Source organism: Aptenodytes patagonicus, chromosome 3 (genome assembly GCF_965638725.1).
Source record: "Aptenodytes patagonicus chromosome 3, bAptPat1.pri.cur, whole genome shotgun sequence".
In the NCBI taxonomy this organism is placed as follows: domain Eukaryota; kingdom Metazoa; phylum Chordata; class Aves; order Sphenisciformes; family Spheniscidae; genus Aptenodytes; species Aptenodytes patagonicus.
In genome coordinates this window covers 79,400,461-79,414,793 of record NC_134951.1, presented here as the reverse complement: position 1 = coordinate 79,414,793, position 14,333 = coordinate 79,400,461, and the positions used below count along the sequence as shown (strand labels likewise).

The window sequence follows — 14,333 nt, the reverse complement described above, 5'->3', positions numbered from 1 at the left end:
TAACTGCAAAAATTGCTTGAACACCTTATGAAGTTAGTCTTGCTAGTGGCCGTTCTGCTTTAGACCTTTGTGTTGATTAGTTAAGAAACTTATTCTTAGAACACATCAGCATTTTTGCTATCTTTTTTCACTTTTCTTTGTTTGTTTTTCTTCGTAAATATATCTAGCATCCTCAGAGTGTGGGTTTTTCCACAGGAATGGGAGGGAGACCCTTTGGGCAAAGTAAAAGCAGTGGAAATAAGGGCACAGTCAATGATAGCACAGAGAGGGAAAGGGAATGGCAGGAATGTGTGGCTGAGGGCAGTATCCTCTCCATAGGGATCTACCACAGCTTGAGTATTTGATCTGACTGTCTCTGGACGTGTTGTCTAATGGTGACTTATGAAAGTGAATCGATGAGCTGATGGCTTCTTCGGGTATTGTCTGTAACGGGAATGCTCGAGCTTTATCTCTCAGTCAAAAGATGTTTTTAAAATCTTTGTCAATGAAGAATATTTAAAATTGAATGATGTGACGTGCAATTATCACACGTGAATTAAATTATTACTGTGGAATATTCATGAGGCTTGGATTTCTTTTTTCCATTTTACATCTTTGGTTTATTACCTATGTTTCAAATTAACTTGAGTTCTAGTTAATTACAAGGTGTCTAATTAGTATTATTAGCAAAATGCTAATTGTAGTCCTTGGCTTGTATATTGGCTTATTTTAATTTTGTATTTTTGTGTACTACTTCATTTAGTTCATATATTTCCCATGCAGACATAGTTTATGATTCATCTGAATTGCAGGACTGGCCAGAACTTCTTCTCTGCCTAAAATACATGAAGTTGCTTAAATGTTTCTGTAGGACAAAACTTTTAGATGAAATTGTTTCATGTTCAACATGAAATTATAGTTGTATCTAGAGGAAAAAAAAAACAACAAAACCCTTCACACAGGAAAATATATCTTCCACCTACTCTGTTCTGAAAGATTCTTCTTAAGGAAGGAAAAGTTCAGTGTAATCCCTGTTTATTGTGAGTTATAGAATCTCCAGCACGTTTTCATACTGAATTTCAAATATGCTTAATGAATTTTAACCCTACCACCCAGTTACGGAGAGGTGAAAGACGTGAGGATTTGTTACCAGATCCTGAAGGTGCTTCACCTCCGAATGGTTGACATTTCCCTGGAACTCTCCAACTCGAAGGGGTCAACTCCTTGTGTGGTTAGGAATAGTTTAACCTTACACTAACTACTTTTTTTTACTTGTGCCAAGTCTGTCAGGGCCCTGAGGACACAGAACAAGCCTCAGCAGGCCTGAGCGGCCCTGCCCTGGCAGCACCCTTTCACCCTGCACGGAGCTGTAGTGGGGGGCCCGGGGGAGGCTGCCTTGTGTGGCCTGGGCCCTCGCAGTGCCTGGGGAAGGAAGGCTTCCCTGGGGCTGCTCCTCACAGCCAGGAAAGTCCTGTGGGACAAAATCCATGCACTGCGGGCAGCTGCCACTTTAGAAAAAGCTGAGGTACAAATTAAGTTTAATTCACATTTAATCAGTTTACAGCTTGTAACTGTGACTCGGGGGTGGAAAGGATAGAATCATAGAATAGTTTGGGTTGGAAGGGACCTCTAAAGGTCATCTAGTCCAACCCCCCTGCCATGGGCAGGGACATCTTCAACTAGATCAGGTTGCTCAGAGCCCCGGCCAACCTGACCTTGAAGGTTTCCAGGGATGCGGCATCCACCACCTCTCTGGGCAATATCTTCCAGTGTTTCACCACCCTCAGCGTAAAAAATTTCTTCCTTAGATCTAGTCTAAATCTACCCCCCTTTAGTTTAAAGCCATTCCCCCTTGTCCTGTCGCAACAGGCCCTGCTAAAAAGCTTGTCGCCATCTTTTTATAAGCCCCCTTTAAGTACTGAGAGGCTGCAATAAGGTCTCCCCAAAGCCTTCTCTTCCCTAGGCTGAACAACCCCAACTCTCTCTCAGCCTTTCTTCATAGGAGAGGTGTTCCATCCCCCTGATCATTTTCATGGCCCTCCTCTGGACCCGCTCCAACAGGTCCGTGTCTTTCTCATGCTGAGGGCTCCAGAGCTGGATGCAGTACTCCAGGTGGGGTCTCACCAGAGCAGAGGAGAGGGGCAGAATCACCTCCCTCGACCTGCTGGCCACGCTTCTTTGGATGCAGCCCAGGATACGATTGGCCTTCTGGGCTGCGAGCGCACATTGCTGGCTCATGTCCAGCTTTTCATCCACCAGTACCCTCAAGTCCTTCTCGGCAGGGCTGCTCTCAATCCCTTCATCCCCCAGCCTGTATTGATACTTGGGGTTGCCTCGACCCAAGTGCAGGACCTTGCACTTGGCCTTGTTAAACCTCATGAGGTTCACAGGGGCCCACTTCTCCAGCTTGTCCAGGTCCCTCTGGATGGCATCCCGTCCCTCAGGCGTGTTGACCGCACCACTCAGCTTGGTGTCATCTGCAAACTTGCTGAGGGTGCACTCGATTCTACTGTTTATGTCATTGATGGAGATATTAAACAGTGCCGGTCCTAATACGGACCCCTGCGGGATGCCACTCATCACCGATCTCCATCTGGACATTGAGCTGTTGACCACTACCCTCTGGATGCGACCATCCAACCAATTCCTCACCCACCGGACAGTCCACCCATCAAATGCATAGCTCTCCAGTTTAGAGAGAAGGATGTTATGGGTGACCATGTCAAAGGCCTTACAGAGGTCCAGAGAGATGACATCCGTAGCCCTTCCCGTGTCCACTGATGTAGTCACCTCATCATAGAAGGCCACCAGGTTAGTCAGGCAGGACTTGCCCTTAGTGAAGCCATGCTGGCTGTCTCGAATCACCTCCCTGTCCTCCCTGTGCCTTAGCATAGCTTCCAGGAGGATCTGTTCCATGATCTTCCCAGGCACAGAGGTGAGACTGACTGGCCTGTAGTTCCCCGGGTCTTCCTTTTTTCCCTTTTTAAAAATGGGGGTTATGCTTCCCCTTTTCCAGTCGGTGGGAACTTCACCGGACTGCCACGACTTCTCAAATATGATGGATAGTGGCTTAGCAACTTCATCCGCCAGTTCCTTCAGGACCCGTGGATGGATCTCATTGGGTCCCATGGACTTGTGCACGTTCAGGTGCCTTAGATGGTCTCGAACCTGATCTTCTCCCACAGTGTGTGGCTCTTCATTCTCCCAGTCCCTGTCTTTGCCTTCTGTGGCTTGGGCGGTGAGGCTCAAGCACTTGCTGGTGAAGACTGAGGCAAAAAAGTCATTGAGTACCTCTGCCTTCTCTGTGTCCCAGGTAACCAGGTCTCCCATTTCATTCTGGAGAGGGTCCACATTTTCCCTCATCTTCCTTTTATCCCCGACGTACCTATAGAAGCTTTTCTTGTTGCCCTTGATGTCCCTGGCCAGATTTAATTCTATCAGGGCTTTAGCTTTCCTGACCTGGTCCCTGGCTGCTCGGACAATTTCTCTGTATTCCTCCCAGGCTACCTGTCCTTGCTTCCACCCTCTGTAGGCTTCCTTTGTGTGTTTGAGTTTGTCCAGGAGCTCCTTGTTCATCCATGCAGGCCTCCTGGCGTTTTTGCCTGACTTCCTCTTTGTTGGGATGCATCGCTCCTGAGCTTGGAGGAGGTGATCCTTGAATATTACCCAGCTTTCCTGGGCCCCTCTTCCTCCCAGGGCTTTGTCCCATGGCACTCTACCAAGCAGATCCCTGAAGAGGCCAAAGTCTGCTCTCCTGCTGTCCAGGGTCGTGAGCTTGCTGTGCGCCCTCCTCGGTGCCCTAAGGATCTTGAACTCCACCATTTCATGGTCACTGCAGCCCAGGCTGCCCTTGAGCTTCACATTCCCCACCAGCCCCTCCTTGTTGGTGAGAAGAAGGTCCAGCATAGCACCTCTCCTTGTTGGCTCCTCTACCACTTGGAGAAGGAAGTTATCATCAACACATTCCAGGAACCTCCCGGATTGCTTATGCCCTGCCGTGTTGTCCCTCCAACAGATACTGGGGTGGTTGAAGTCCCCCATGAGGACCAGGGCTTGTGAATGTGAGGCTGCTCCTATCTGTCTATAGAGGGCCTCATGCGCTCGGTCTTCCTGGTTGGGTTGCCCATAGCAGACCCCCACTGTAATGTCACCTGTCCCTGCCTTCCCTTTAATCCTGACCCATAAGCTCTCAGTCGGCTCCTCATCCATCCCCAGGCAGAGCTCCATGCACTCCAGATGGTCATTGACTTAGAGGGCGACACCCCCTCCTCGTCTCCCCTGCCTGTCCTTCCTAAAGAGCCTGTATCCCTCCATCCCAACACTCCAATCATAGGAGCCATCCCACCACGTCTCCATGATGCCAATAAGGTCCTAGCCCTGCACACATCTCTAACTCCTCCTGTTTATTCCCCATGCTATGTGCGTTTGCACAGAGGCATTTAAGTTGTGCCCCCGATGAAGCTGTCTCACTGGCTGGAGTTCCTTTGTGCTGCTCTTCAGGCGCTCTCCTGCTGACCTGTGTTCCTTCTCCAGGCTCTGGGCATCTATTGCTGGCCCTGGCATCAAACTGGTAGGAGTGGGGTGGATTGAGGTTCCCCTCCCCCGGCATCTCTAGTTTAAAGCCCTCTTCACCAGCTTGGCAAGCCTATGACTGAAGATGCTCTTCCCCTTCTCTGACAGATGGACCCCGTCAGCCCCCAGTAGACCACGTTTCTCAAAGTGAGTCCCATGGTCTAAGTAGCCAACCCCCTGGCTGTGGCACCAGTCCCATAACCATTTGTTGACTCGCCAGATTTGACCGGCCCTTTCAAACCCCTTCCCTTTGACCGGCAGGATTGATGAAAAAACTACCTGCGCTCCCGAGTCCCTTACTGCCGCTCCCAGGGCTCTGTAGTCCTTCTTGATAGTCCTCAGGCTGCTCCTGGCTGTGTCACTGGTGCCCACGTGAAACAGCAGCAACGGATAATAGTCAGTGGACTGTACGAGGCTTGGTAGCCTCTTGGTGACATCCCTGATGCGAGCCCCTGGTAAGCAGCACACCATCTGTAGAGATAGAAAAAGCAGAATTTTGGGTAGACTTTGAAAATGGTCTTTCCACTTTCTGATTTCATCCAGAAGCCCTTAAAACATGGATGAATATTTTTAATGTAGAGAGTTGTAGCTCAAACCACTGTGTGTGTTCTCGCTCCTGTTGGGGTGTGCTCGGCTCAGCCCAGAAGAGGGGTGCGTCTTTGAGGCTTTGATTTCTCCTGTCTGAGCTCCTTGGGCTCTCAGTGATCTGCCTGCTTCCCTTCAGGAAGACCCCTGAGAAGTCACCACAGCTGTAACAGCAACTGAAGCCAGAGGGTCTTTTTTTTTTTTTTTTTTTTTTAATTCTGCTCCTGGATATGCTGACCTCAGTGGGATTTGCTGATGTTAACACTTGTAACGGTGGATCTTTTTTTTGAATGCTATAATTTCAGTGGACACAATAGATACATGGCATGTTTAGAGAATTACAGGTATTTTCTCCAGTTCTGTTTTCTTCTTTCAGTCTTGAAAAAGCATTTAATGCCATCCAGACAAAGAGTAATATATCTTGCATTTATAGATTAGAAATCATTAGTCTGACAGTTTATTTGAATGGCATTTGGTTGTTTGTTTTAGAAGACTCTACATCTGCATTTTCTTTCATAGTTATCTCTCTCTCTTTCAGGACTGATGTTTAACTACATTCCTCTCAGGCAGTCAAGCAACAGCAGGACTTCTTCAGTTCAATTTCTCAGCTGCAGTTGTTGTATTTGAATTCTTTTTATTCTCTTTTTGCCCCTTTTTGGTAGGGAGGGCCCACAAAAATAACTGTCAAAAAGGACTTTATGATCAATATTTTGCTTATATTATATAAAAATTGTTTGTGTTGGCAACACAGTGCACATTGTAAAATATTATTGTTGAAGAGGTGACTCTGGAGACTTATCTTGGGTGTCTTTGTATGAGCCTTCATTATTTAGTTGAGATCAGTGGGATTACTCTTGCAAATCCATGTCCTATAATACAATATGAAAGAAAAGAAAGACCAGAAATTATTAAAAATCTTATAACAGGTTTTCTTTTGTTTTCTTTTTTTTTTAAACAAAGAAGCCTGTGATAAGAAAGAAAAAGTAATGATCAATAAAATAACATGATGGAAACTATTTTTACTATACTTAACCTGCGTTTTCAGTTAGAGATGCAATTCTCTGATATTTGATTTGAAATAGCTAGCATGCAGGAAGTCTTCCTAATTGCACAACTGTGAGCTGTTCAGCAAATTGTCAGCTACTTCATTTTGGAAGAGTTATAACTATTGACATAAAACTGTCAATTTACTAATTAGGCTGGGCACTCTGAAAGGAAAATTTCATGTCTCAGATACCACTATAAATCAAACTAGTAGGCTCAATTCCGCAAAGACTTAAAACGTGATTAACTCTACTTTGGTATTATTTCTTATATGAAGAAAGTTATCCATGTGCTTTATTGATTGCTCTAATGACCAAAGTCAATAATAACTGAAAGATTTCTTCCGATGGATTCTTTAATGTGCTGTGTAGACTAAGCAGTTAACTTCAGTCCTCCCATTTCTATTCCACAAACCCCTTTAAAACTAGCCCCAAGACTAATTTAGTAGACTTCTCTATATTGGGCTCCCTGATGTATGGGAGATTCCATGTCAAAGTCAGTCCGTGGTAAATTGGTTAGTTTTACCTGCAGTGAAGGGTGCAGTAGGAAATGCTCTCACCGCTACTTTGGTATGACATGTGAAGTCACGTCATTCACAGTAGCATTTATTAAAATGTGGGGTGTGGGAGAGAAGAACTCCACTGTGTTATTAAATAAATTATGGGTTGCCCCTTACATCCATGTATCCTAACACCTGTGTCCTAGTCAGTTGGTATCAGTTTTGGCAGAAATGTCGAAAAAATAAATAGTTACTCTCTCACTGCTAGAAGTGGCCTTTGCAGGTCTGTGTAAACTGTGGGTAAGCTTTAATTACCTCTGCAATAAGCTTTGTGGCTAAGCAGAGGATTTTGGTCATAAAGGTTGCCCAGTTTTTACCTCCAATAGATTATCTAATGTAAAAAACTTTCAAGTATTGTAATTAGAATATCTGTAAAAGGCTAGCAAGCACTTTCTGATAAATCGGTAGTAATCTCTTTATAAACTTTATTTTTACTCCTCTCTCTGGTGGTGGATGCTGTTAGGCTGTGCTTTGGAAATTTGGAGAAATGCATTTTGTGTTAAACTGGGTACTGCTGTTCATAGTTTTACTTATGAACAAGATAATAATGTATTTATGACATCTGAGCGTTCAGTAGAAATCTAGCAAGTGTCTTATTTAATAAACATAGTCTAGTTGTATTCGTAATTGTCAAGGTAAAGAATGCTGAAATAAATATGGAGCTTTACATGAATGTTATGATTCAAATAGATTTATTTCTTCAGAATTGGAATGAGATCTCCAATCTTTTTGCTATTAGAAACATGCCATACAAATCTTTTCTGCTGAGTCTAATTGAGTACTGCTCGCATAACAGCTCGATTTCCCCCCCCCCCCCCCCCCCCCTTAGTAAGTGCTTCAAAAGATGATCAGATTGCTCTCCTAAATTAAGCCTGTTAAGGACTTACAAAACCTGGATCGGTGTATCTAGAAGTCTTAATTTTTCAACTCCATTACTGCACTAATAAAATAGGATGAAAGCTTTGATTTGAATGTGTTATATCCATACTATGCTCAGAAGAAATAATCTAGCATTCAGCAATGCCACCCTAATGACAAGTGTGGAATGTGAAGAGCAAATCATGTTCTGGGCTGAGAAAAAGTATGAATGCACTGGCTTACCAATAGTAACATCAGGCTTAATCAATACCAGTTTGCCTATCCAACAAAAAACCCTGTTCTTTCTTCCGTTCACAGACTCTAGACTTTGCCCAGTTCCTTGGAGATTTATTGCCTGCTGACCCTTCTCCAGCCTTACCCATCAGTTCTGAGACACTTTTGAGCCTCCAGGATCTGACTATGTGTAGTCGTCTTGCAAGTCACTTGCTCTGAAATATTATAGAGGTAGCATAATAAGAATAAAAGTCTTGGAAGGTGCTAGATTTTAGAGAAGCAGACAAGCTTTAGTCAGGTGGTGCTGAGGGAAGCAGCTCTGATTAATTAGTAAAAATGTCTCTGCTGTTTTAGGAAAATGTATGTTCCCTTATGAAATTATCTTTCCAGGCTGAAGTGCTTGTATTATGAAAGCGAGCTCAAACTTGCATTGAGAAGAGTAGAAGAAAACAACAGCAAAAAGATTGTATCATCTCTGCTAAGATGGGTTAGGTTTGTGACAGTAGGTGGGATCCATTGCTGTTCATGTAATATTCATCACCTGTGTTAAGCTGTGTTTGCATATGTATGTTTACCATCGGAATACATCTTGGTTCCTACTGTGTCTGGGGGACAGAGTTGCCCGTGTGTACTGGCACTGGAAGCAGTGAATTGTGGTGGCTTGGTGTGGATACCCCTGTTACAGAATGGCAAAAAGGAAATAAGTTTTTGCTAAGTAATCCTACCATTTTGGGGAGGCTTTTTTGTCTTACTGTCTCAAGATACTTAAATCATGCTGAGGGGTCACCATACAATGGTTAGCTCTTCAAATACTCTCATGTAGACAGGTCAATAGCCATCATTTTGCAGAGGAGTCTTGAGTGGTCGCATGGTTTGCATTAGATTTAGCACTCTTTCAGTGGCTTGTGTGCTGATTTTTTTTTTTTTTTTTAAAAACCCTCTCAAGTACCTGAAATTATTTCTTACATTATTTTAAAAATCCTTCTGCATTTAATACTTGTCCCTTGGTTGGGTCATTTGCTCAACATTTTAATGATTTATGTTTCTCATGTAGATATTAGCAGGTACAAAGATGTGTTTTAATGATATTCTGCTGCATATTGTTCACTGGGGGAGAATATAAAGCAGGGAAAATACAAAGCTTTGAATACATGGATAGTTTCCAGCCTTTTAAATGATTCAAAGTCTTTGAATCACTGGTTTCTACTACTGACCTCTGCTTCTGACCTTTCCCTGACTTCACAGGTCAACAGTTCTGTCAGCAACTGCATTTTGAATAATTTGTCATCTGAGATCTCTAGATACTATTTCTGTTTTCAGAGATATACTTTTTTTTTTTAAGTGGTCGTTGACCAAAATTCAGTTGTGGTTCTACAATACAAAATCAGATCTTGGCTACTGGATAGAAAGCACACTGAGAGTAGAGGGTACTGTTCACCGTACTGGGCACCAGTACAATATACTGGTAGAATGTACACAGGTTTCCAGTACTTCCCTCATACAGTAAAAAAACCCCTCAATCCTCCCTGTTCTTCATATGCTGCATAGGAGCTTCAGTTCAAATTTAATATGCCGTCTGCCAACTTTTTTCCTGTGTTCCCTCTCAAAAAGGGAAGGAACAACTGCCATACACCCAAAGCATAAAAATTTCCATACCTGGTTATTTGGGAAATACTCAACTGTGTTTGACATGACCTTTTCTATTCAGTGATATACTGGTGTTCTTCCTATTTCTTTATTTTTCCCATTTTTACACTGGAAAAGTCTTCTCTGATACATCCGTTTTAATGCATAGCTTTCTCTGTAAGCCATTTGGCTGTGTACAGGAGGGGTAGTTGCTTTAATCTCGCAATCAGAAGGCTTTGTTCTTCTCACAGTGTGTTCTTGATTAATGCAAACTAATAATTACAAACACTACAGCCTTCAGTGTTACAACACCACAAGTGATTGGCTGGCCTGCAGTTTGATAGGCTTTTCTTGGACTCAAGAAAGAATGATACAAAAATTGTATTTCAAAGTGTTTATCTCACTAGAATTCCTAACTTTATTTTGACGCAATTGTAGAAATGACATTTAGTAGTGCTGTCACTAAAGAAACATTAACATTTTGAATACACACTGTTTTTTCAAGGACAAATGTCTTTTTTGCCCTTTTTTTTTTTTTGAAGGTGAAAAACTAAAATTCTCAAGCACACTAAATCTTTTAGAAGTGTATTACGTTATCATTAATAATAAAATATGACCCTGAAGAATGCCAAGCACAGATGTGGGAAAGGAGATTTTCCCCTTCGTACAAATTTGGAAAGTGAGGCATAGAATTTTTTAGGGGTGTTTTGGTTGGTTGGGGTTTACTTTTTGTTACTATTTTTCCCCCCGCTCCTCACTGCCAGACAGGCACAAACCCAAGATATTCTGCCAGTCCATCTTGGGCTTTTCCTGCTGGATTAATTTGTCCCTTAAGAACTTGATCTAACTCTTGCTAGAACAAAGAGAAAATGCTGTTGACTTAAAGCTGGGTCTGGTTAATGTTATCAAAAGAGGTAAATGCATCTGACTTTCTTATGGGTTTTATATGCCCATCATAAGAGTTAATGTAAAGAGGTGTTGGATTGGGTGGGGGTTTTATGAAGGAAAAAAAAATAGGAAGTTGTTAGCTACAGTGTGAGTGAACAGCTGAGTAGTTGCTGATAGTGTGGGACTGTGCTACTAGTTCCCTGTGTATATGCTTTTAACGTGCCATAAGTGGAAGATGACATTCTTATTTTAGAGAGCTGCTTCATGCAAAAAGTACTCTTGTGTGCATGAGAAATGTCGTGAGGAAATTATTGCAGAAAGTGAGAGCACTGTAAGTTCACACCATGCCATATAGCACACTCACTTTCCCTTGTAGATGAGACCTTAAAAAGTGACCACAAAATTCATACAATTGTTACTATTAATAAATAAAAAGATATTGCCATATTAAGCATATTTGGACCTGATCTAGTGCTAGTTGTAGTAGTTGAATTCTAACTAACAGTACTCGATATTGCATCAATTCCTTTCTGTTCTCATTTCTTTAAGGATGCTTTCTTGATTATATTTTTGCAAATCAGCTGCTCGTTTCTCAACTACTATAAGACTGTGGCATAATCAATATAGTGACACTGTTTCAAATCCATTTTAAATATGCACTTTCCTAGAATCTCACTCAACCTTATAAATGGTCCTATGCATGTTTTCTTTCTCACTTAAGAATTGCTGTGCCTTCTTACACTTCTGTGATTATGGACCTAGACCTGAAAACTACTGAATACTTGGGAAGTTTTCTCCTGAAATAACTTCAGTGAAGTTAAAGGATTAATTCCTCTAAAAAGTTTAGCTTGAAATATTTTCTTCTCATGAAATCGAGATAATTAGTACCAGAGTTGATAACATATACTTGTGGAACTGCTTCTACGAGACTGTTTTAAATTATCTTATTGTGTAGCAATCTTGTGACTCTATTTTTGTGTGTATACTAGCATAGCATCATTAACTCTGAGAGTCTCATTAATCATGCAGGGATGAAGTAACAGGAAGATTTACTGTTGATGTTATCAGGATCAGGAAAAAGTGATTGTGCTTGTGGTTTGGGTGGGTTTTGTTGGGTGTGTTTGGGTTTTTTAGTTTTTTTAACCCACAAATTTTATAAAGCACACTTACTTCTTATTTCTCACCCTTTCTTTCTAGGATCCTCTTCCCAAGTGTAAATTATGTAAGGATTATCTAAAGATACACAAACCTACTGAATTCCTCTAAATTGGAAAAACAAACTTTATAATAAAAGTATACTAACAAATTTGAATATGAAGGAAGAGGTGTTAAATAAGACTAACAGGTTAACATTTCCTTGTCTCTAACAAGTCAGTGAGTTACACAATATCCTTATGGAGTGAAATTCTAGGCCTGAAAGGCAAAAAATATAAGACTCCCCTTAACAGCTGCTTGACCAGATGATGATAGCGAGTCTACCATGCTGGAGAAAATCAAAAGCTTGAAAGTGTAGGAAAAACAACTATAATGGGATATTTAAATTGCTTTCATGTAAATTAAGTAAGTATCATGTCAAACCATGATCCCAAGAGTAAACTTGTAGATGCTGTCAGGTTGTGTTATGGAAAAGTTGATCAAAGAACCTGTAAGAGAAGGTAATGACGAGGACCTGGTTTATAATGTTAGTGACAAAGACCTGCTTTAACAATGACTGTAATATATTTACATTCAGCAACTTCCCAAAATCTGAGAAAGACACAATTATTGTGCTTAATTTTAAAAAAGAAAAGCTACATAAAAGTAAGGGTGCTTGCTGAGAAGCTAGAAGGGGCAGCTAAAAAGAGTTAAATCTTTGAAGAAGATGTGGAAATTACACTGGAATCAAAGATTGTGCACAGAAATTTAAGGAGGACTGAATGGAAGCTAGCATGACTGAATTGTGGGGGTGAAAAAAAAAGGAAGGTTATTGGAATCAAGGATGCATCTTTCAGAAAACTGAGTAAAATGAGTAATGAGATAAATTAAAACAAACAAAAAACCCCCAGTAAACAAAAACAAACACATAATTCTGGCACCTTAAATATAAAAATGCAGTTAGGCAAGCAAAAAATAAGTTTATAACTTGCAAACAGCAGAAAAACTGTTACTGAGTCCTTTTAAAGTATAACAGGAGCAAAATGTGTACAAGTCCACTAGACGATTGCTATATAAAAGAAACACTTGGAGAGGATGAGGTATACAGCTGGTTCATCCTTGGGAACAAACAGTTGTGTTCAGTATGGAGGAACCTGGGAAGTACCTGCTAGAAGCCCCTCTGTGGACCTTAGGATGCACACTTCTTCACCAGCAGATGAAGTGGCAGATGGAATTCAATGTATGTTAATATTGAAGTGATGTGCACTGGGACAATAAATCCAAATTTTATATATACGTGATGGATTTTTGAGATAACTGTTACATTTGGGAATGAGATCTGGGAGCTATGATAGATAATTCCACCAAAATGCTGCCTTGGTGCTTAGTAACCATCAGCAAAGTAAATAACACTTTAATAATTATTTAGGAAAGAAATAAAGAACAAATTCAGAGACACCATCTTCCCATTCACTAGTCCAGCACGTCAGTAAGCCTTGTATGCTGTGTGATGTTTCTCATATTCTAAAATAGAGTAGAATTGCAAGAGCTACCAAGAGAGTAAAAAGTTGATCAAAAGTAAAGAACAGCATCTATATGAGGAATGGCAAGATAGATTACTTTTCTTCCTGGAAAGTAAACTACTGTGAGAGGTATGCTAGAGATCTGCACAATCTTTGGTGGCATGGGGGAGCATCGACTGAAACTTTCAACTACTGAGTTGAAAAAAATTAAAAGGAGGCAGTTCTTTACGCAACACCTGAAGGAGGCTCTGCTGTTCTTCCTGCAAAATCTCAAGAATGCCTCATACAGAAGTAGAAAGGAGGTGGATCTAGATGTGGTACTGGATTACTTTGTAATCCAACTATGATTTAAGTAGGCACTGATTTCACTAATGCAGCTAAACCTCTTGACTGACAATTTCTGGGTAAAGTTTTCCTGTTATTCCTGAGTAGTGACACTATCCCAAACACTGAGTAATTCAAGTAGCGAATATTTTAATTATTGATACTTTCTTAGTTGTTTATTTCTACTATGTATATGGATATATGTAAGCTTCCTATCTATTTCTCAGATTAATTTTTATTGTCTACGAATTAAATACTAATTGGTGTGAGATTAATATTAAAAAAAGAAGACTTGCGCTAATGTCACTTCAATTTTTATGTTCTGGGAAATAATTTTTATAAATGTTCCTATATATGCCATATGTCTAAATACTCTTCTTTAATAGACCATCCTGTTAACCACACTATTTTGCAGTTGTGAAATATTAATAATGCTGATTTGTAATCTTTAAATTTACTGTGTTTTGTAGTACACTCATAAATGAACTGTTTCTATTCAAAAAGTCATAGCAAAGTTTGCTAAGGATTTCCTATTAATTTTCTTTCTAGTTTTTTTTTTATTAACAATGACTGACAAATCTTACAGCTAATGTAAATGTCCAGGAATCTACTAACAATCCTCACTTCACACTTTCCTTACATTGTATTATAGTTAGATAAAGGCTTTATCTGGTGACAAGAAGTCTAATTCATTTACAGTAAACATTATCAAAATTCACATTAGCAGCCCATGAAAGCAGAAAGAGATTTCAGTAAAGTTAGAGCCATTTAATACTTAATAAACAAAATAGAGAGAAGCTACTTAACCTAGTCTTTGTGTTCCACTCCAGTCTTTCTAACTGTGTATTCTATTTCCAACTGTGTTTTTTCCCTTTTTCCCCTTAGTCAGCTGCAGGCCAAGGTGTAAACAGTGTTGAACCAGAAGATGAGTCTTTGTAGCTTTTTAATTGCATTTAAGTCAATCCCTGCCTTAAGCTGAGAAAACGTACCTACTATTTGACTCCTGT

General features: G+C 40.8%; 1 protein-coding gene across 1 annotated transcript in view; it reads left to right on the top strand.

The window, feature by feature from the left end:
• PRKN (parkin RBR E3 ubiquitin protein ligase) overlaps window positions 1–14,333 on the top strand; it is an 807,172-nt gene that overhangs the window by 367,421 nt on the left and 425,418 nt on the right. The window lies entirely within an intron of this gene.